This window comes from Gymnogyps californianus, unplaced genomic scaffold, assembly GCF_018139145.2.
Source record: "Gymnogyps californianus isolate 813 unplaced genomic scaffold, ASM1813914v2 HiC_scaffold_108, whole genome shotgun sequence".
NCBI lineage: Eukaryota > Metazoa > Chordata > Aves > Accipitriformes > Cathartidae > Gymnogyps > Gymnogyps californianus.
Genome location: NW_026113989.1, coordinates 61,794 through 84,249, shown reverse-complemented (window position 1 = coordinate 84,249; position 22,456 = coordinate 61,794). Strand labels below are relative to the sequence as shown.

The following is a 22,456-nucleotide window of genomic DNA, read 5'->3' as shown; positions in this document are numbered from 1 at the left end:
CCTCGGCCAAGGCGTGCCAGCAGCTCCGCCCGTGGTGGTGAGCCTTGCCAGCTCTGGGCCGTGCTGTGGAGCACAGTCCCTGTGTCCCGTCTGCAGCTGAGGGCCTCAGCGGCCTCCTCTCTCCACAGGCGCCTCTCTGCAGCTTCAGGAGCCCAGCGGGAAAGCGGCGGCTGGCCCTCGCGCCCGGACAGCCGCACCAGCCACACCAGCCGCCCCGGCACCCCTGAGAGCTGGACGCAACGCCAGCAGCCGCCGCTCCAGCCTGCAAAACCGGCGCGCCGACAGCCGCACCAGCCACACCAGCCGCCCCGGCACCCCTGAGAGCTGGACGCAAGCAGCCGCAGCCTGCAAAACCGGCGCGCCGGCCCCAGCCACACCCGCCGCCGGCACCCTGCCCGCCAGCAGCCGCCGCTCCGCTGCCGGCGCGCCGCCCTCCACGGCCCCGCGGCCCCAGCCCGGCTCCGGCTCCCCAGCTGCTGCGGAACCAGCCCAGCGCCTTCCAGCCCCAGCCCCAACCAAAACGGCCCCCCCGCCCCCGAGCCCCGTGGTGGGGCCCTACGGCAAGGGCTGAAGGCGGCCCCCGCCAGGGTAGGGGTTGGGGGGCACTGACCAAACAGCCACCCTTAACCCCCAGCACACTGGCAAAGAAATTAAAAGACGATAAAGCTGATGGATCTTTAGTCTTTCACCTAATGACACACACTAGCAGCAGGTCTAGCATGAAAATACATTCAGGTTCTAAGCTCCCTGCCTTTTCCTTTGCTTACAAGTGTGCAAGAAAGAGCTCCTGAAACAAAATTAATTTGGCATCCTTTGGCAATCGTGTAAGTGTTAGTGTCGAAAGCCTGAGGACACCAGACACCTTTTGAACTGAAGGCAGGTGATTTTCTCAGAAAACAGGAATGTCCTGCAGAGGACGTACCCCCGACACACAGCTACAGGGATCAGCCGTTTCTCTCCAAATAGAGAGGGACAGAGCTCTCGCACAAGTGTCCGGGTGGCACCTAGAGCAAACCCCGCGAGGCACCAGCACTGGCTGCGCCCCATGCCCGGGCGCAGCCGTGGGTGCCCACGGTGTCGGCAGGCAGGAGCCAGGCACGGGGCTCCTCCGACCGGCAGCGGGGCCCCGAGGGGCTGGGGAGCCCACAACCATGGCCAGCAACAGACAGCGACACCAACCTGGCCGACGCACGGTGCGGGAGGCGGTGATGGGAGCCCCACCTGGCCAGTCTCAAGAGCACCTCCAGGGACACAAGCCTGACAAGCCAATGTCCTGGAGGCCAAACAAAGGGCCTCGCTAATTAATGGGCCCTGGGAGGGGCCTAATTGATGGGCCATCACCAATTGGGGGTGGCCAATGGGCTTCACCCACAGGCAAGGCACCCTAGGCCAGACTGACTTTTGTTGATGCAATCCTCCTGTTGATGAGATACAGCAGGGCTGGAGTCTTTTTCCCCCTATTTGTCACAGACTCGTTGATAGCGTGCAGGGGACCTAACTTCAGACACCTCAGCTTACTGACACCTGCTCCAGCCCCTCATCACCTCTGTGGCCCTGCTCTGGACCGCTCAAGCAGGTCCATGTCTTCTTCTGCTCCTTGACCACTGTTACACCCCACGGATGAAACCAGGGGAGAACCTCACCTAAAGTCAATGCAATAGAAAAGACCCAGCCTGTCTCTGTACAAAAGACCAAAGCAGAAAGGGGAAACTGGGAGCACCCTCAGTCACCACTGATGTTGAGAGGTGACGGAAGACGTGGTTGCCAGCTCCCTTTCACGGCAATTGGTCGGGTTTCCCTCGTGAATTCCTCATGATTGTCCTCCGGGTCTGTTCAGGAGATGGGTGACACCGTATGACATGGGAGCCAGCGCAGGTTAGGCTGTGAGACTGGGGAGATGCTCGAACACAACGAGTTGGCACAACCAGGCAAGTCCTTCCTTTTGATTTCAGTTTGTGGTAGCGGAGAGACCAGGCACTCTCGGGCACTCAAGTTAATGGAACTTCTGCTCCACTCCACCCAAAACCACTCCGACCAATTCCTTCTTCCTCTGCCACATGCTTTCAGGGGCAAAAGCCACTTGACTTATCCTAACACATAGTTTCACACTCAGATTGACTCGCTCTTTGCAGTCAGTGCTCCAGCACCTTGAACCATAGATCATAGAATGGTTTGCATTGGAGGACCTTTAAAGGTCATCTAGTCCAACCCCCTGCCATGAGCAGGGCCATCTTCAACTAGATCACGTTGCTCAGAGCCCCGTCCAACCTGACCTTGAATGCTTCCAGGGACGGGGATCTGCCACCTCTCTGGGCAACCTGTGCCAGTGTTTCACCACCCTCAGCGCAAAAAAATGTCCTGCTTATAGCTAGTCTGAATCTACCCTCTTCTAGTTTAAAACCATTACCCCTGTCCTGTTGCAACGGCCCTACTAAAAACTCGGTCCCCATCTTTCTTATAAGCCCCCTTTAAGTACTGAAAGGCTGCAATCAGGTCTCCCGGAGCCTTCTCTTCTCCAGGCTGAACAATCGCAGCTCGCTCTGCTTTTCTTCCCAGGAGAAGGTCTCACCAGAGCGGAGTAGAGGGCAGAATCCCCTCCCTCGACCTGCTGGCCACGCTGCTTTTGATGCAGCCCAGGATACGGGTGGCGTTCTGGGCAGCGAGCGCACGTTGCCGGCTCACGTCCAGCTTTTCGTCCACCGGTACTCCCCGAGTCTTCTCGGCAGGGCTGCTCTCAATCCCTTCATCCCCCAGCCTGTATTGATACCGGGGCTTGCCGCGACCCAGGTGCAGGACCTTGCACTTGGCCTTGTTGAACCTCACGAGGTTCACGTGGGCCCGCTTCTCGAGCTTGTCCAGCTCCCTCTGGATGGCATCCCGTCCCTCGGGCGTCTGTCAACCGCACCACTCAGCTTGGTGTCTCCTGCAAACTTGCTGAGGGTGCACTCGATGCCCCTGTCTATGTCGTTGATGAAGATATTAAACAGTACTGGTCCCCTGAGGGACACCGCTCGTCACCGATCTCCGTCCGCGCATCGAGCCGTTGAGCACTACCCTCTGGATGCGACCATCCGACCACTTCCTTATCCACGAACAGTCCGTCCATCAGTCCAACTGAGAGAGGAGGATGTTGGGGGGGACTGTGTCAAAGGCCTTACAGAAGTCCAGACAGATGACATGGGTAGCTCTTCCCTCGTCCACTGATGTAGTCACTCCATCAGCGAAGGCCACTGGGTTGGTCGGCAGCCTATACCCACCAGCTGCTCTCTCGAGGCTTCCTTTTGCATGTCAAATAATTTAAGAGACTATTTTTCTGTTTTATTGATTGACTTTGCTCTTTGAGGACCCTGACAGAAAGGATTCCCTTCAATTTCACATGAAGAAGAAATGGAAAAGTAAAGGCTTCATCTTTCCCGTGAAACAAAAGTGACTCGTTAGCCCTGGGGTCCCCCAAGGTGCCAAACTGGGCTCCAGCTGCCAGCTGCCTCCAGGAGGGATCTTGCACTTGTCTCGACACTGAAATCACTCCTCTTCAGCCTCCTGAGCTGTTGGTACAGCACCGAGGAGGTCAGCACTCCCTTGGCTGTGGTTTCCTGCCGTTCTGGGGGACTGTGAGCTCCTCACCGCCCCTCTGACAGTGCCCGGAAAACAGGCAGAGCTGGGGGCTCAGCCCCGGGTGGGGACTGTGTCCCAGCCCTTGGACGGAGCTGCCCGACGGGACGGGCTCCCCAACCCGGTGAGGGCAGCTCCCCTGGCCGTGCTCCAGTGCCCCTCCACGAGCACCTGAGAGCCATCCCCACGCAGCCTCGGCCTGGCTGTGAGGTCACAGCGGCTGTGAGGTCACAGAGCCCCACGATGCCGCGCCAGTCATAAGCACTGACCGCTCAGCCCCCGGCCCAGACTACTGCAGCAGCCAGCCAGCAGCAGCAGCGGCCACAGCGGCAAGCAGCAGCAGCAGCAGCAGCATGGTGCGAGCACAGGGGGCCATGGCCCCTGCCCGCCACCTCCTCCTCCTCCTCCTCCTCCTGGTGGCCCTGCATGCCAGGGCTGCTCCATGGCGAGCGCGGGGAGCAGGTAACGTGGTGTGCTGTGCAGCCTTTCACAGGCCGGTGGGCTCTTCTGCCCGAGGAGCATGGATGATGGTTTTTTTCCTCCGGTGCTTTCGCGAGGGCTTCCTCTGTGTGCGTGAGAGCTCTCCCGGTAAGAAAGCGCCAGGGGGCCGTACGTTGGTCCATCCGCTCGTCGAGGGTGTTGCCCATGGCCTGGAAAGAGTGTGTGGAGAGCTGCAAGGAGCCAGCCAAGAGGTCACCAGGCCCCTCTGCCGCTTTGGCAATCTCCACCTACGTCTGGCTCCCACGTTGTTACCTGACCCCCTTCCGGTGCCTGCAGTTCACTCAGGCAGAAGTGGATCCCAACATGCAGGGAAACGTTTCTCATCTGTGCTTGCTTCTAGATGAGGGCCGTTGGCAACGGTTATCAGCTTCTCGGCTGGACGTTGGTTTGGAGCCCTTGCGGCACCCTGGAGGTACGTTCTCCATGTCCCTTTCTTGAAACAATACCCACTGACAATGTGGCAACAGCTTAGTCACGTGCAATTTGCCTTAAGATCCTCTCAAGGTCGACGGCTTCCCGACTTCTTGTCTATTCCTGTCCTCGAGCCTGAGAGCAATCCCACAGGTAAGTCAGTGGGAGGAAGGCGCATCTACCTTTTCATCTTCTTGCCGTCTGACATGCAAGTTGCTCCTTCCGTGGCCAAGGCGCAGACATGGAGAAGAGCAGAGAGGAACGGGTCAGGCTCAGAGATGTGCTTCGGGCGCTTTGCCTGGCGAAGCTGTCTTTGCCGGCCCCTCGGAGCCTGAGCTGCTCCCGGTGCCGGCTGCCAAGCCAGCGGGCTTGTTGGGGTTGAGTTTAGAGCTGGTGTGAGCTCCAGGGAGCCCCTTCTCCCGGCAGCTCCCTGCGTGGTTCGTTTTTGCCCCAGCATGGTGCCATTGCAGGCACGCGGTAACTCCTTGCACCATGCTCCTGAGTGGAAGGAGAGATGAGTGCCGTGGAGTAATCCCGTCTTTGAATTGCACTCGCTGCCACTCTGATCTGAAGAAGTATCTGGAACTGTGTCACGGGAGCTGTTCTGTCCTGCGCTTCTTTGCAGCCATGCCTGTGGGTGACAGTGATCCAGCTTCCCGGCTGGGTTCCAGGACTGAGCCTCTGGGAGATGGCATGGGTACGTCATCATGGCTTTTTCCTCCCTTTGAGAGCTGCCAGCTCAAAGCCCAAAGGTCAGCCAGCCGGGCGGCTCGGCAGGTGTGAGGACGGAGACGTGCACGTGTGTGCCCTCTCCTTGCGTGATCCCCTTACCTTCTGCGTTCGTTCTGCCGATGTCGATCACATAGATGACGGAAGCTTCTCTGCGTGTTTAGTTACAGAAGTGCCCGTAGGGAGGACTCTTCCAGCTCCTCGGCTGGACGCTCCGTTACAGCCCAGCTGGCATCGCAGGGTGAGTAGTCTGTCTCTGCTGAGAGCTGTCACAGGCTGAGCAGTGGGTTTCTGTAATGTATTCATGTGAAACTGAACCAAATACTTTCTGTTAAGGTCCTCCAAGAGCAAAGTCCCAAGCCGAAGGAGGAAAAAAGTCCCCGGAGCCATCTGAAGTCCTGAGGCAGATGCTGGAGGAACTGGAGAGAGGACACGGTGGGTACATTTCACTCTGCCTTAGCCGTGGGACTCGGCGACCGGAGGTTTTAGATACATGTTGGGACACGCTGTAGCCTGCACAGTGGGAAGGGTCGATCAGAGCCTCGCAGCAGCGATGCTGGGCTTCCCACCTTGCAGGCGGTGGCGAGCCACAGAGACGGTGCAGAGCCTCTGCTGCCAGTTGTGGTTCAAGCCGAGCGCCAGGGGCAGCTGCTGCCCCACTTTTACCAGTACGGCTCAGAGCTGCTTTGTGCAGATGGCGGTAGGCAGATTTGAGCTGCTCCCAGCAGCTCAGGCGTGGCTGTGGTTTGGAGCAGTGACTAGGCGCAGCCCCAAAAGCCCAGGCGTTTTTTCTAAACCTGATCGATGTCTTTGAGAAGTGTTGCCTCCTGAAGATGCCATCTCCCTGACGGGAACGTTTCCATCTGATCCAACTGTCCCGCTTGCTTTCTCAAGAGTCGGAACGAGAGGCTGTGCGAAGGAGGCATTTCCAGAAGGAAGCGGTGGCTCGCTGCCAGTCTCTGCCAAAGAAACGGAGGCGATGCAAGCCACCGGCACGCCAGGTAATTGCTGTCCCCCGCTCAGCCGGTGTCACCCATCAGGATTGCTGTGTGCCAGCAGGCTCTTCCCCCGGTGCCCGCTCTTGCACCTCACGTCAGCAGCCAAAGCTGAAAGTGTTTTGGGTCGAGGCATCTGCAGCACGTTCCGCAGGTGATGGGAAATGGGACTCTTAATCGAATGTACCTCCCGCGGTGGCTGCATCCCAGAGTCCCTAGAGGCCCAAGGCCCAAGGGCAGCACAGAGCGGGATCCCTCCGTGAGCTGAGGTCCCAGAGCGATGCCCTGACTCCCAGATCAGGCAGGGGCTTCGAGGGAACCTCCCCGTCCTCCTCCATCCTCTGTGCCTGAGCCCTGCTGAGCTTTACCTGTCGTCTCTGCTTTTTTGGCAGCGCTGTCAAAGCCCGGAGAAGACCACCACGGCGGCGTATATTGAATTTTTTTCGAACGACTCAGGTACTGAGCAGTCTTGCTGGGTCCCTAAGTGGGAGACGCGTCCCAAAACTGGGAGCGGCTGCAAGCAGTGCCCATGCTGGAGAAAAGCAGAAGGGGAGAACAAGGCTCCGGTGTCTCCTCAGAGGGCCTGACGCCGTCCCCTCGGGGTGTGGGAGCTGGCCCGGCGGGAGGAGAGTTGGGGGTGGCATGCCTGCTGCAGGATGGTTGTGTCCGTGTCCCTCGAAGGAGCGACTGGTCAAGCAGCTGCGCTCCCCCCGGCTCTCCTTCTGCCTGCCGAGTTTTGTTCGCTGGGACAACCTGTCCCAAAGGGTGGGAGCGTGCCTCCAGGCACCAGCTCCGGGGGAAACAAGAGAACTTCCCGGCCATATCAAACGTGCTGCAAGCTTTACCAGTGGTGCACAGGACGGCCTAACGTTCCAAATTGCTCCTCCAGATGTGTCGGCGAGAGAACCACAAGTGTTTACAGTCCCCAGAGCAATGCCCAGAGCTCCGCAAGCGTCTTCTGTCCTCAAGACGTGCGAAGGAACTGTATGATAGGCACAGCAGCACTCCTGATTTCCCTGCCACTTGCGATACTGTTGTGCTGTGTCGTGATCCGGGCGGGGAAGAGAAAACAGTGAGTCATTGATTTTCCCCCCCACTGCTTCCTTCGATGGCTGCTTGTGGCCACGAGCCTTTCTAGTCAGGCTGCTGTGGAGTGGTGAAGTGAGCGTTTGGCCAGAAAACTCTGCGGAGGTTTCTGCTGCTGTCAGGTGCTTTAATTGGCCTCTTAAGTCCTGGGCCTTCCTCTCGGGAGCCCGCTCTGCCTGGAGCCAGCCGTTAGCTCAAAGTGGCCCTGCCCGGACAAGAGCAGCCCCCCAGGAGCGACAGCAGAGGCAAAGCAAGTCAGGACGAGGAAAGCGCGTGGGGACGAGATTGCCCTAGACAGCGAGAGGCGCCCTCAGCGCCCGCTCCTGACCAGCAAACCTGCCGGAGGATTCCCCCTGCTTGGTGGTGCCATGAGGTGCAGGCGTCCACCTCGGCCAAGGCGTGCCAGCAGCTCGCCCATGGTGTGAGCCTTGCCAGCTCTGGGCCGTGCTGTGGAGCACAGTCCCTGTTGTCCCGTCTGCAGCTGAGGCCTCAGCGGCCTCCTCTCTCCACAGGCCCCTCTCTGCAGCTTCAGGAGCCCAGCGGGAAAGCGGCGGCTGGCCCTCGCGCCCGGACAGCCCGCACCAAGCCACACCAGCCGCCCCCGCACCCCTGAGAGCTGGACGCAACGCCAGCAGCCGCCGCTCCAGCCTGCAAAACCGGCGCGCCCGGACAGCCGCACCAGCCACACCAGCCGCCCCGGCACCCTGAGAGCTGGACGCAACGCCAGCAGCCGCCGCTCCGGCCTGCAAAACCCGGCGCCGCCCGCCCTCCCCACGGCCCCCGCGGCCCCCCAGCCCGGCTCCGGCTCCCCAGCTGCTGCGGAACCAGCCCAGCGCCTTCCAGCCCCAGCCCCAACCAAAACGGCCCCCCCGCCCCCCGAGCCCGTGGTGGGCCCTACGGCAAGGGCTGAAGGCGGCCCCGCCAGGGTAGGGGTTGGGGGCACTGACCAAACAGCCACCCTTAAACCCCCAGCACACTGGCAAAGAAATTAAAAGAAGACGATAAAGCTGATGGATCTTTAGTCTTTCACCTAATGACACACACTAGCAGCAGGTCTAGCATGAAAATACATTCAGGTTCTAAGCTCCCTGCCTTTTCCTTTGCTTACAAGTGTGCAAGAAAGAGCTCCTGAAACAAAATTAATTTTGGCATCCTTTGCAATCGTGTTAAGTGTTAGTGTCGAAAGCCTGAGGACACCAGACACCTTTGAACTGAAGGCAGGTGATTTTCTCAGAAACAGGAATGTCCTGCAGAGGACGTACCCCCGACACACAGCTACAGGGATCAGCCGTTTCTCTCCAAACAGAGAGGGACAGAGCTCTCGCACAAGTGTCCGGGTGGCACCTAGAGCAAACCCCGCGAGGCACCAGCACTGGCTGCGCCCCATGCCCCGGGCGCAGCCGTGTGGTGCCCACAGGTGTCGGCAGGCAGGAAGCCAGGCACGGGGCTCCTCCGACTGGCAGCGGGCCCCGAGGGGCTGCGGAGCCCACAACCATGGCCAGCAACAGACAGCGACACCAACCTGGCTGACGCACGGTGCGGAGGCGGTGATGGGAGCCCCGACCTGGCCAGTCTCAAGAGCACCTCCAGGGACACAAGCCTGACAAGCCAATGTCCTGGAGCCAAACAAAGGGCCTCGCTAATTAATGGGCCCTGGGAGGGGCCTAATTGATGGGCCATCACCAATTGGGTGGTGGCCAATTGGCTTCACCCACAGGCAAGGCACCCTAGGCCAGACTGACTTTTGGTTTGATGCAATCCTCCTGTGTGAGAGAACAGCAGGCTGGAGTCTTTTTTCCCCCTATTTGTCACAGACTCGTTGATAGCGTGCAGGGGACCTAACTTTAGACACCTCAGCTACTGACACCTGCTCCAGCCCCCTCATCACCTCTGTGGCCCTGCTCTGGACCCTGCTCAAGCAGGTCCATGTCTTTCTTCTGCTCTTGACCACTGTACACCCCACGGATGAAAACCAGGGGAGAACCTCACCTAAAGTCAATGCAATAGAAAAGACCCAGCCTGTCTCTGTACAAAAGACCAAAGCAGAAAGGGGAAACTGGGGAGCACCCTCAGTCACCACTGAGTGTGAGAGGTGACGGAAGACGTGGTTGCCAGCTCCCCTTTCACGGCAATTTGGTCGGGTTCCCTCGTGAATTCCTCATGATTGTCCTCCGGGGTCTGTGTCAGGAGATGGGGTGACACCGGTATGACATGGGAGCCAGCGCAGGTTAGGCTGTTGAGACTGGGGAGATGCTCGAACACAACGAGTTGGGCACAACCAGGCAAGTCCTCCTTTTGATTCAGTTTGTGGTAGCGGAGAGACCAGGCACTCTCGGGCACTCAAGTTAATGAACTTCTGCTCCACTCCACCCAAAACCACTCCGACCAATTCCTTCTTCCTCTGCCACATGCTTTCAGGGCAAAAAGGCCACTTGACTTATCCTAACACATAGTTCACACTCAGATTGACTCGCTCTTTGCAGTCAGTGCTCCAGCACCTTGAACCATAGAATCATAGAATGGTTTGCATTGGGAGGGACCTTTAAAGTCATCTAGTCCAACCCCCTCCTGCCATGAGCAGGGCCATCTTCAACTAGACCACGTTGCTCAGAGCCCCGTCCAACCTGACCTTGAATGCTTCCAGGGACGGCGCATCTGCCACCTCTCTGGGCAACCTGTGCCAGTGTTTCACCACCCTCAGCGCAAAAAAATGTCCTGCTTATAGCTAGTCTGAATCTACCCTCTTCTAGTTTAAAACCATTACCCCTTGTCCTGTTGCAACAGGCCCTACTAAAAACTCGGTCCCCATCTTTCTTATAAGCCCCCTTTACGTACTGAAAGGCTGCAATCAGGTCTCCCCGGAGCCTTCTCTTCTCCAGGCTGAACAATCCGCAGCTCGCTCTGCTTTTCTTCCCAGGAGAAGGTCTCACCGAGACGGAGTAGAGGGGCAGAATCCCCTCCCTCGACCTGCTGGCCACGCTGCTTTTGATGCAGCCCCAGGATACGGGTGGCGTTCTGGCAGCGAGCGCACGTTGCCGGCTCACGTCCAGCTTTTCGTCCACCAGTACTCCCCGAGTCCTTCTCCGGCAGGGCTGCTCTCAATCCCTTCATCCCCCAGCCTGTATTGATACCGGGGCTTGCCGCGACCCAGTGCAGGACCTTGCACTTGGCCTTGTTGAACCTCACGAGGTTCACGTGGGCCCGCTTTCTCGAGCTTTGTCCAGCTCCCTCTGGGATGGCATCCCGTCCCTTCGGCGTGCTGTCAACCGCACCACTCGCTTGGTGTCTCCTGCAAACTTGCTGAGGGTGCACTCGATGCCCCTGTCTATGTCGTTGATGAAGATATTAAACAGTACTGTCCCCTGAGGGACACCCGCTCGTCACCATCTCCGTCCGCGCATCGAGCCTTGAGCACTACCCTCTGGATGCGACCATCCGACCACTTCCTTATCCACCGAACAGTCCGTCCATCAGGTCCAACTGAGAGAGGAGGGATTGTTGGGGGGGACTGTGTCAAAGGCCTTACAGAAGTCCAGACAGATGACATGGTAGCTCTTCCCTCGTCCACTGATGTAGTCACTCCATCAGCGAAGGCCACTGGGTTGGTCGGGCAGCCTATACCCACCAGCTGCTCTCTCGAGGCTTCCTTTTGCATGTCAAATAATTTAAGAGACTATTTTTTCTGTTTTATTGATTGACTTTGCTCTTTGAGGACCCTGACAGAAGGATTCCCTTCAATTTCACATGAAGAAGAAATGGAAAAGTAAAGCTTCATCTTTCCGTGAAACAAAAGTGACTCGTTAGCCCTGGGGTCCCCCAAGGCGCCAAACTGGGCTCCAGCCTGCCAGCTGCCTCCAGGAGGGGATCTTGCACTTGTCTCGACACTGAAATCACTCCCTCTTCAGCCTCCTGAGCTGTTGGTAACAGCACCCGAGGAGGTCAGCACTCCCTTGGCTGTGGTTTCCTGCCGTTCTGGGGACTGTGAGCTCCTCACCGGCCCCTCTGACAGTGCCCGGAAACAGCGCAGAGCTGGGGGCTCAGCCCCGGGTGGACTGTGTCCCACCCTTGGACGGAGCTGCCCGACGGGACGGGCTCCCCAACCCGGAGGGCAGCTCCCCTGGCTGTGCTCCAGTGCCCCTCCACGAGCACCTGAGAGCCATCCCCACGCAGCCCTCGGCCTGGCTGTGAGGTCACAGCGGGCTGTGAGGTCACAGAGCCCCACGATGCCGCGCCAGTCATAAGCACTGACCGCTCAGCCCCGGCCCAGACTACTGCAGCAGCGCAGCAGCCAGCACAGCAGCAGCAGCGGCCACAGCGCACACGCCAGCAGCAGCAGCAGCAGCAGCATGGTGCGAGCACAGGGCCATGGCCCCTGCCCCCACCTCCTCCTCCTCCTCCTCCTCCTGTGGCCCTGCATGCCAGGGCTGCTCCATGCGAGCGCGGGGAGCAGGTAAGCTGGGTGGTGCTGTGCAGCCTTTCACAGGCCGGTGGCTCTTCTCCCGAGGAGCAGTGGATGATGTTTTTTTCCTCCGTGCTTTCAGCGAGGCTTCCTCTGTGTGCGTGAGAGCTCTCCCGGTAAGAAAGCGCCAGGGGCCGTACGTTGGTCCATCCGCTCCTCGAGGGTGTTGCCCATGCCTGGAAAGAGTGTGTGGAGAGCTGCAAGGAGCCAGCCAAGAGGTCACCAGGCCCCTCTGCCGCTTTGCAATCTCCACCTACGTCTGGCTCCCACGTTGTTACCTGACCCCCTTCCGGTGCCTGCAGTTCACTCAGGCAGAAGTGGATCCCAACATGCAAGGAAACGTTTCTCATCTGTGCTTGCTTCTAGATGAGGGCGTGGCAACGGTTATCCAGCTTCTCGCTGGCGTTGGTTTGGAGCCCTTGCGGCCCCTGGAGGTACGTTCTCCATGTCCCTTTCCTTGAAACAATACCCACTGACAATGTGGCAACAGCTTAGTCACGTGCAATTTGCCTTAAGATCCTCTCAAGGTCGACGGCTTCCCGACTTCTTGGTCTATTCCTGTCCTCGAGCCTGAGAGCAATCCCACAGGTAAGTCAGTGGGAGGAAGGCGCATCTACCTTTTCATCTTCTTGCCGTCTGACATGCAAGTTGCTCCTTCCGTGGCAAGCGCAGACATGGAGAAGAGCAGAGAGGAACGGGTCAGGCTCAGAGATGTGCTTCGGGCGCTTTGCCTGGCGAAGCTGTCTTTGCCGGCCCCTCGGAGCCTGAGCTGCTCCCGGTGCCGGCTGCCAAGCCACGGGCTTGTTGGGGTTGAGTTTAGAGCTGGTGTGAGCTCCAGGGAGCCCCTTCTCTCCGGCAGCTCCCTGCGTGGTTCGTTTTGCCCCAGCATGGTGCCATTGCAGGCACGCGGTAACTCCCTTGCACCATGCTCCTGAGTGGAAGGAGAGATGAGTGCCGTGGAGTAATCCCGTCTTTGAATTGCACTCGCTGCCACTCTGATCTGAAGAAGTATCTGGAACTGTGTCACGGGAGCTGTTCTGTCCTGCGCTTCTTTGCAGCCATGCCTGTGGTGACAGTGATCCAGCTTCCCGGCTGGTTCCAGGACTGAGCCTCTGGGAGATGCATGGGTACGTCATCACGGCTTTTTCCTCCCTTTGAGAGCTGCAGCTCAAAGCCCAAAGGTCAGCCAGTCCGGGCGGCTCGGCAGGTGTGAGGACGGAGACGTGCACGTGTGTGCCCTCTCCTTGCGTGATCCCCTTACCGCTTCTGCCGCATTCTGATGTCACACAATAGATGACGGAAGCTTCTCTGCGTGTTTAGTTACAGAAGTGCCCGTAGGGAGGACTCTTCCAGCTCCTCGCTGGACGCTCCGTTACAGCCCAGCTGGCATCGCAGGGTGGATAGTCTGTCTCTGCTGAGAGCTGTCACAGCTGAGCAGTGGGTTTCTGTAATGTATTCATGTGAAACTGAACCAAATACTTTCTGTTAAGGTCCTCCAAGAGCAAAGTCCCAAGCCGAAGGAGGAAAAAAGTCCCCGGAGCCATCTGAAGTCCTGAGGCAGATGCTGGAGGAACTGGAGAGAGGACACGGTGGGACATTTCACTCTGCCTTAGCCGTGGGACTCGCGACCGAGGTTTTAGATACATGTTGGGACACGCTGTAGCCTGCACAGTGGGAAGGGGTCCGATCAGAGCCTCGCAGCAGACGATGCTGGCGTTCCCACCTTGCAGGCGGTGGCGAGCCACAGAGACGGTGCAGAGCCTCTGCTGCCAGTTGTGGTTCAAGCCGAGCGCCAGGGCAGCTGCTGCCCCACTTTTACCAGTACGGCTCAGAGCTGCTTTGTGCAGATGGCGTAGCAGATTTGAGCTGCTCCCCAGCAGCTCAGGCGTGGCTGTGGTTTGGAGCAGTGACTAGGCGCAGCCCCAAAAGCCCAGGCGTTTTTTCTAAACCTGATCGATGTCTTTGAGAAGTGTTGCCTCCTGAAGATGCCATCTCCCTGACGGGAACGGTTCCATCTGATCCAACTGTCCCGCTTGCTTTCTCAAGAGTCGGAACGAGAGGCTGTGCGGAAGGAGGCGTTTCCAGAAGGAAGCAGTGGCTCTCTGCCAGTCTCTGCCAAAGAACGGAGGCGATGCAAGCCACCGGCACGCCAGGTAATTGCTGTCCCCGCTCAGCCGGTGTCACCCATCAGGATTGCTGTGTGCCAGCAGGCTCTTCCCCCGGTGCCCGCTCTTGCACCTCACGTCAGCAGCCAAAGCTGAAAGTGTTTTGGGGTCGAGGCATCTGCAGCACGTTCCGCAGGTGATGGAAATGGGACTCTTAATCGAATGTACCTCCCGCGGTGGCTGCATCCCAGAGTCCCTAGAGGCCCAAGGCCCAAGGGCAGCACAGAGCGGGATCCCTCCCGTGAGCTGAGGTCCAGAGCGATGCCCTGACTCCCAGATCGGGCAGGGGCTTCGAGGGAACCTCCCCGTCCTCCTCCATCCTCTGTGCCTGAGCCCTGCTGAGGCTTTACCTGTCGTCTCTGCTTTTTGGCAGCGCTGTCAAAGCCCGGAGAAGACCACCACGGCGGCGTATATGAATTTTTTCGAACGGACTCAGGTACTGAGCAGTCTTGCTGGGGTCCCTAAGTGGGAGACGCGTCCCAAAACTGGGAGCGGCTGCAAGCAGTGCCCATGCTGGAGAAAAGGCAGAAGGGAGAAACAAGGCTCCGGTGTCTCCTCAGAGGGCTGACGCGACGCCGTGTCGCTCCCGCGGGTGTGGGGGAGCTGGCCCGGCGGGAGGGAGAGTTGGGGTGGCATGCCTGCTGCAGGGATGGTTGTGTCCGTGTCCCGACTGAGGAAGGCGACTGGTCAAGGCAGCTGCGCTACCCCCCTCCCCCCGGGCTCTCCTTCTGGCCTGCCGAGTTTTGTTCGCTGGGACAACCTGTCCCAAAGGGTTGGGAGCAGGCACCAGCTCCGGGGGGAAACAGAGAACTCCCGGCCAGGGGCTTACCAGGAGGGGCACAGGTGCTCCAGCCCTCCCGATGTGGGGCGGAGAACCACAACGTTCCAAATTGCTCCTCCAGATGTGGTCGGCGAGAGAACCACAAGTGTTTACAGTCCCCAGAGCAATGCCCAGAGCTCCGCAAGCGTCTTCTGTCCTCAAGACGTGCGAAGGAACTGTATGATAGGCACAGCAGCACTCCTGATTTCCCTGCCACTTGCGATACTGTTGTGCTGTGTCGTGATCCGGCGGCGGAGGAAGAGAAAACAGTGAGTCATTGATTTTCCCCCCACTGCTTCCTTCGATGGCTGCTTGTGGCCACGAAGCCTTTCTAGTCAGGCTGCTGTGGAGTGGCGAGTGAGCGGTTGGCCAGAAAACTCTGCGGAGGTTTCTGCTGCTGTCAGGTGCTTTAATTGGCCTCTTAAGTCCTGGGCCTTCCTCTCGGGAGCCCGCTCTGCCTGGAGCCAGCGTTAGCTCAAAGTGGCCCTGCCCGGACAAGAGCAGCCCCCAGGAGCGACAGGCAGAGGCAAAGCAAGGTCAGGACGAGAAAGCGCGGGGGACGAGATTGCCCTAGACAGCGAGAGGCGCCCTCGCGCCCGCTCCTGACCAGCGAACCTGCCCGGAGGATTCCCCCTGCTTGGTGGTGCCATGAGGTGCAGGCGTCCACCTCGGCCAAGGCGTGCCAGCAGCTCCGCCCATGGTGGTGAGCCTTGCCAGCTCTGGGCCGTGCTGTGGAGCACAGTCCCTGTGTCCCGTCTGCAGCTGAGGGCCTCAGCGGCCTCCTCTCTCCACAGGCGCCTCTCTGCAGCTTCAGGAGCCCAGCGGGAAAGCGGCGGCTGGCCCTCGCGCCCGGACAGCCGCACCAGCCACACCAGCCGCCCCGGCACCCCTGAGAGCTGGACGCAACGCCAGCAGCCGCCGCTCCAGCCTGCAAAACCGGCGCGCCCGGACAGCCGCACCAGCCACACCAGCCGCCCCGGCACCCCTGAGAGCTGGACGCAACGCCAGCAGCCGCCGCTCCGGCCTGCAAAACCGGCGCGCCCGCCCTCCCCACGGCCCCCGCGGCCCCCAGCCCGGCTCCGGCTCCCCAGCTGCTGCGGAACCAGCCCAGCGCCTTCCAGCCCCAGCCCCAACCAAAACGGCCCCCCGCCCCCCGAGCCCCGTGGTGGGGCCCTACGGCAAGGGCTGAAGGCGGCCCCCGCCAGGGTAGGGGTTGGGGGGGCACTGACCAAACAGCCACCCTTAACCCCCAGCACACTGGCAAAGAAATTAAAAGAAGACGATAAAGCTGATGGATCTTTAGTCTTTCACCTAATGACACACACTAGCAGCAGGTCTAGCATGAAAATACATTCAGGTTCTAAGCTCCCTGCCTTTTCCTTTGCTTACAAGTGTGCAAGAAAGAGCTCCTGAAACAAAATTAATTTGGCATCCTTTGGCAATCGTGTAAGTGTTAGTGTCGAAAGCCTGAGGACACCAGACACCTTTTGAACTGAAGGCAGGTGATTTTCTCAGAAAACAGGAATGTCCTGCAGAGGACGTACCCCCGACACACAGCTACAGGGATCAGCCGTTTCTCTCCAAATAGAGAGGGACAGAGCTCTCGCACAAGTGTCCGGGTGGCACCTAGAGCAAACCCCGCGAGGCACCAGCACTGGCTGCGCCCCATGCCCGGGCGCAGCCGTGGGTGCCCACGGTGTCGGCAGGCAGGAGCCAGGCACGGGGCTCCTCCGACCGCAGCGGGGCCCCGAGGGGCTGGGGAGCCCACAACCATGGCCAGCAACAGACAGCGACACCAACCTGGCTGACGCACGGTGCGGGAGGCGGTGATGGGAGCCCACCTGGCCAGTCTCAAGAGCACCTCCAGGGACACAAGCCTGACAAGCCAATGTCCTGGAGGCCAAACAAAGGGCCTCGCTAATTAATGGGCCCTGGGAGGGGCCTAATTGATGGGCCATCACCAATTGGGGGTGGCCAATTGGGCTTCACCCACAGGCAAGGCACCCTAGGCCAGACTGACTTTTGGTTTGATGCAATCCTCCTGTTGAGAGAACAGCAGGGCTGGAGTCTTTTTTCCCCCTATTTGTCACAGACTCGTTGATAGCGTGCAGGGGACCTAACTTTAGACACCTCAGCTACTGACACCTGCTCCAGCCCCTCATCACCTCTGTGGCCCTGCTCTGGACCCGCTCAAGCAGGTCCATGTCTTTCTTCTGCTCTTGACCACTGTACACCCCACGGATGAAAACCAGGGGAGAACCTCACCTAAAGTCAATGCAATAGAAAAGACCCAGCCTGTCTCTGTACAAAAGACCAAAGCAGAAAGGGGAAACTGGGGGCACCCTCAGTCACCACTGAGTGTGAGAGGTGACGGAAGACGTGGTTGCCAGCTCCCCTTTCACGGCAATTGGTCGGGTTTCCCTCGTGAATTCCTCATGATTGTCCTCCGGGGTCTGTGTCAGGAGATGGGGTGACACCGTATGACATGGGAGCCAGCGCAGGTTAGGGCTGTGAGACTGGGGAGATGCTCGAACACAACGAGTTGGGCACAACCAGGCAAGTCCTTCCTTTTGATTCAGTTTGTGGTAGCGGAGAGACCAGGCACTCTCGGGCACTCAAGTTAATGGAACTTCTGCTCCACTCCACCCAAAACCACTCCGACCAATTCCTTCTTCCTCTGCCACATGCTTTCAGGGGCAAAAGCCACTTGACTTATCCTAACACATATTTCACACTCAGATTGACTCGCTCTTTGCAGTCAGTGCTCCCAGCACCTTGAACCATAGAATCATAGAATGGTTTGCATTGGGAGGGACCTTTAAAGGTCATCTAGTCCAACCGCCCCTGCCATGAGCAGGGCCATCTTCAACTAGATCACGTTGCTCAGAGCCCCGTCCAACCTGACCTTGAATGCTTCCAGGGACGGCGCATCTGCCACCTCTCTGGGCAACCTGTGCCAGTGTTTCACCACCCTCAGCGCAAAAAAATGTCCTGCTTATAGCTAGTCTGAATCTACCCTCTTCTAGTTTAAAACCATTACCCCTTGTCCTGTTGCAACAGGCCCTACTAAAAACTCGGTCCCCATCTTTCTTATAAGCCCCTTTACGTACTGAAAGGCTGCAATCAGGTCTCCCCGGAGCCTTCTCTTCTCCAGGCTGAACAACCGCAGCTCGCTCTGCTTTTCTTCCCAGGAGAAGGTCTCACCAGAGCGGAGTAGAGGGGCAGAATCCCCTCCCTCGACCTGCTGGCCACGCTGCTTTTGATGCAGCCCAGGATACGGGTGGCGTTCTGGGCAGCGAGCGCACGTTGCCGGCTCACGTCCAGCTTTTCGTCCACCAGTACTCCCCGAGTCCTTCTCGGCAGGGCTGCTCTCAATCCCTTCATCCCCAGCCTGTATTGATACCGGGGCTTGCCGCGACCCAGGTGCAGGACCTTGCACTTGGCCTTGTTGAACCTCACGAGGTTCACGTGGGCCCGCTTCTCGAGCTTGTCCAGCTCCCTCTGGATGGCATCCCGTCCCTCGGGCGTGCTGTCAACCGCACCACTCAGCTTGGTGTCTCCTGCAAACTTGCTGAGGGTGCACTCGATGCCCCTGTCTATGTCGTTGATGAAGATATTAAACAGTACTGGTCCCCTGAGGGACACCGCTCGTCACCGATCTCCGTCCGCGCATCGAGCCGTTGAGCACTACCCTCTGGATGCGACCATCCGACCACTTCCTTATCCACCGAACAGTCCGTCCATCAGGTCCAACTGAGAGAGGAGGATGTTGGGGGGACTGTGTCAAAGGCCTTACAGAAGTCCAGACAGATGACATGGGTAGCTCTTCCCTCGTCCACTGATGTAGTCACTCCATCAGCGAAGGCCACTGGGTTGGTCGGGCAGCCTATACCCACCAGCTGCTCTCTCGAGGCTTCCTTTTGCATGTCAAATAATTTAAGAGACTATTTTTCTGTTTTATTGATTGACTTTGCTCTTTGAGGACCCTGACAGAAAGGATTCCCTTCAATTTCACATGAAGAAGAAATGGAAAAGTAAAGGCTTCATCTTTCCCGTGAAACAAAAGTGACTCGTTAGCCCTGGGGTCCCCAAGGTGCCAAAACTGGCTCCAGCCTGCCAGCTGCCTCCAGGAGGGATCTTGCACTTGTCTCGACACTGAAATCACTCCCTCTTCAGCCTCCTGAGCTGTTGGTAACAGCACCCGAGGAGGTCAGCACTCCCTTGGCTGTGGTTTCCTGCCGTTCTGGGGGACTGAGAGCTCCTCACCGCCCCTCTGACAGTGCCCGGAAACAGGGCAGAGCTGGGGGCTCAGCCCCGGGTGGACTGTGTCCCAGCCCTCTGGACGGAGCTGCCCGACGGGACGGGCTCACCAACCCGGGAGGGCAGCTCCCCTGGCCGTGCTCCAGTGCCCCTCCACGAGCACTCTGAGAGCCATCCCCACGCAGCCTCGGCCTGGCTGTGAGTCACAGCGGGGCTGTGAGGTCACAGAGCCCCACGATGCCCGCGCCAGTCATAAGCACTGACCACTCCAGCCCCGGCCCCAGATACTGCAGCAGCAGCAGCAGCAGCAGCAGCAGCAGCAGCAGCAGCAGCAGCAGCAGCAGCATGGTGCGAGCACAGGGGGCCATGGCCCCTGCCGCCACCTCCTCCTCCTCCTCCTCCTCCTGGTGGCCCTGCATGCCAGGCTGCTCCATGGCGAGCGCGGGAGCAGGTAGCGGGTGGTGCTGGTGCAGCCTTTCACAGGCCGGTGGGCTCTTCTGCCCGAGGAGCATGGATGATGGTTTTTTTCCTCCGGTGCTTTCACGAGGGCTTCCTCTGTGTGCGTGAGAGCTCTCCCGGTAAGAAAGCGCCAGGGGGCCGTACGTTGGTCCATCCGCTCGTCGAGGGTGTTGCCCATGGCCTGGAAAGAGTGTGTGAGAGCTGCAAGAGCCAGCCAAGAGGTCACCAGGCCCCTCTGCCGCTTTGGCAATCTCCACCTACGTCTGGCTCCCACGTTGTTACCTGACCCCCTTCCGGTGCCTGCAGTTCACTCAGGCAGAAGTGGATCCCAACATGCAAGGGAAACGTTTCTCATCTGTGCTTGCTTCTAGATGAGGGCGGTGGCAACGGTTATCCAGCTTCTCGGCTGGACGTTGGTTTGGAGCCCTTGCGGCACCCTGGAGGTACGTTCTCCATGTCCCTTTCCTTGAAACAATACCCACTGACAATGTGGCAACAGCTTAGTCACGTGCAATTTGCCTTAAGATCCTCTCAAGGTCGACGGCTTCCCGACTTCTTGGTCTATTCCTGTCCCTCGAGCCTGAGAGCAATCCCACAGGTTAAGTCAGTGGGAGGAAGGCGCATCTACCTTTTCATCTTCTTGCCGTCTGACATGCAAGTTGCTCCTTCCGTGGCCAAGGCGCAGACATGGAGAAGAGCAGAGAGGGAACGGGTCAGGCTCAGAGATGTGCTTCGGGGCGCTTTGCCTGGCGAAGCTGTCTTTGCCGGCCCTCGGAGCCTGAGCTGCTCCCGTGCCGGCTGCCAAGCCAGCGGCTTGTTGGGGTTGAGCTTAGAGCTGGCGTGAGCTCCAGGGAGCCCCTTCTCCCGGCAGCTCCCTGCGTGGTTCGTTTTGCCCCAGCATGGTGCCATTGCAGGCACGCGGTAACTCCTTGCACCATGCTCCTGAGTGGAAGGGAGAGATGAGTGCCGTGGAGTAATCCCGTCTTTGAATTGCAACTCGTCCACTCTGATCTGAAGAAGTATCTGGAACTGTGTCACGGGAGCTGTTCTGTCCTGCGCTTCTTTGCAGCCATGCCTGTGGGTGACAGTGATCCAGCTTCCCGGCTGGGGTTCCAGGACTGAGCCTCTGGGAGATGGCATGGGTACGTCATCATGGCTTTTTCCTCCCTTTGAGAGCTGCCAGCTCAAAGCCCAAAGGTCAGCCAGCCGGGCGGCTCGGCAGGTGTGAGGACGGAGACGTGCACGTGTGTGCCCTCTCCTTGCGTGATCCCCTTACCGCTTCTGCCGTTCAGTTCTGCCGATGTCGATCACAATAGATGACGGAAGCTTCTCTGCGTGTTTAGTTACAGAAGTGCCCGTAGGGAGGACTCTTCCAGCTCCTCGGCTGGACGCTCCGTTACAGCCCAGCTGGCATCGCAGGGGTGAGTAGTCTGTCTCTGCTGAGAGCTGTCACAGGCTGAGCAGTGGGTTCTGTAATGTATTCATGTGACACTGAACCAAATACTTTCTGTTAAGGTCCTCCAAGAGCAAAGTCCCAAGCCGAAGGAGGAAAAAAGTCCCCGGAGCCATCTGAAGTCCTGAGGCAGATGCTGGAGGAACTGGAGAGAGGACACGGTGGGTACATTTCACTCTGCCTTAGCCGTGGGACTCGGCGACCGGAGGTTTTAGATACATGTTGGGACACGCTGTAGCCCGCACAGTGGGAAGGGGTCGATCAGAGCCTCGCAGCAGCGATGCTGGGCTTCCCACCTTGCAGGCGGTGGCGAGCCACAGAGACGGTGCAGAGCCTCTGCTGCCAGTTGTGGTTCAAGCCGAGCGCCAGGGGCAGCTGCTGCCCCACTTTTACCAGTACGGCTCAGAGCTGCTTTGTGCAGATGGCGGTAGGCAGATCTGAGCTGCTCCCAGCAGCTCAGGCGTGGCTGTGGTTTGGAGCAGTGACTAGGCGCAGCCCCAAAAGCCCAGGCGTTTTTTCTAAACCTGATCGATGTCTTTGAGAAGTGTTGCCTCCTGAAGATGCCATCTCCCTGACGGGGAACGGTTCCATCTGATCCAACTGTCCCGCTTGCTTTCTCAAGAGTCGGAACGAGAGGCTGTGCAGAAGGAGGCGTTTCCGGAAGGAAGCGGTGCTCTCGCTGCCAGTCTCTGCCAAAGGAACGGAGGCGATGCAAGCCACCGGCACGCCAGGTAATTGCTGTCCCCCGCTCAGCCGGTGTCACCCATCAGGATTGCTGGTGTGCCAGCAGGCTCTTCCCCCGGTGCCCGCTCTTGCACCTCACGTCAGCAGCCAAAGCTGAAAGTGTTTTGGGTCGAGGCATCTGCAGCACGTTCCGCAGGTGATGGGAAATGGACTCTTAATCGAAATGTACCTCCCGCGGTGGCTGCATCCCAGAGTCCCTAGAGGCCCAAGGCCCAAGGCAGCACAGAGCGGGATCCCTCCCGTGAGCTGAGGTCCAGAGCGATGCCCTGACTCCCAGATCGGGCAGGGGCTTCGAGGGAACCTCCCCGTCCTCCTCCATCCTCTGTGCCTGAGCCCTGCTGAGGCTTTACCTGTCGTCTCTGCTTTTTGGCAGCGCTGTCAAAGCCCGGAGAAGACCACCACGGCGGCGTATATGAATTTTTTCGAACGGACTCAGGTACTGAGCAGTCTTGCTGGGGTCCCTAAGTGGGAGACGCGTCCCAAAACTGGGAGCGGCTGCAAGCAGTGCCCATGCTGGAGAAAAGGCAGAAGGGGAGAACAAGGCTCCGGTGTCTCCTCAGAGGGCCTGACGCCGTCCCCTCGGGGTGTGGGAAGCTGGCCCGGCGGGAGGAGAGTTGGGGGTGGCATGCCTGCTGCAGGGATGGTTTGTGTCCGTGTCCCTCGAAGGAGCGACTGGTCAAGCAGCTGCGCTCCCCCCCGGGCTCTCCTTCTGGCCTGCCGAGTTTTGTTCGCTGGGACAACCTGTCCAAAGGGTGGGAGCGT

At 59.0% G+C, this 22,456-nt stretch overlaps 3 long non-coding RNA genes across 4 annotated transcripts; 2 read left to right on the top strand and 1 right to left on the bottom strand.

Moving 5' to 3' along the window:
* Positions 1-1,457: 1,457 nt before the first annotated feature.
* Positions 1,458-17,108, bottom strand: LOC127027953 (uncharacterized). Its single transcript, XR_007767887.1, has 3 exons — positions 16,944-17,108; positions 9,187-9,222; positions 1,458-1,508 (listed from the first exon to the last, which is right to left on the bottom strand). It is a non-coding gene; the product is annotated as an uncharacterized LOC127027953 (long non-coding RNA).
* LOC127027944 (uncharacterized) lies at positions 5,208-21,103 on the top strand. Of its 2 annotated transcripts, none has more exons than XR_007767872.1 (3): positions 5,208-5,221; positions 20,841-20,918; positions 21,013-21,102. It is a non-coding gene; the product is annotated as an uncharacterized LOC127027944 (long non-coding RNA). The 2 variants fall into 2 exon arrangements; XR_007767871.1 differs by lacking the exon at positions 5,208-5,221 and adding an exon at positions 20,604-20,639 and having other exon boundaries at positions 21,013-21,103.
* On the top strand, positions 11,977-20,067 carry LOC127027954 (uncharacterized). Its single transcript, XR_007767888.1, has 3 exons — positions 11,977-12,011; positions 19,719-19,940; positions 20,023-20,067. It is a non-coding gene; the product is annotated as an uncharacterized LOC127027954 (long non-coding RNA).
* Positions 21,104-22,456: the final 1,353 nt, after the last annotated feature.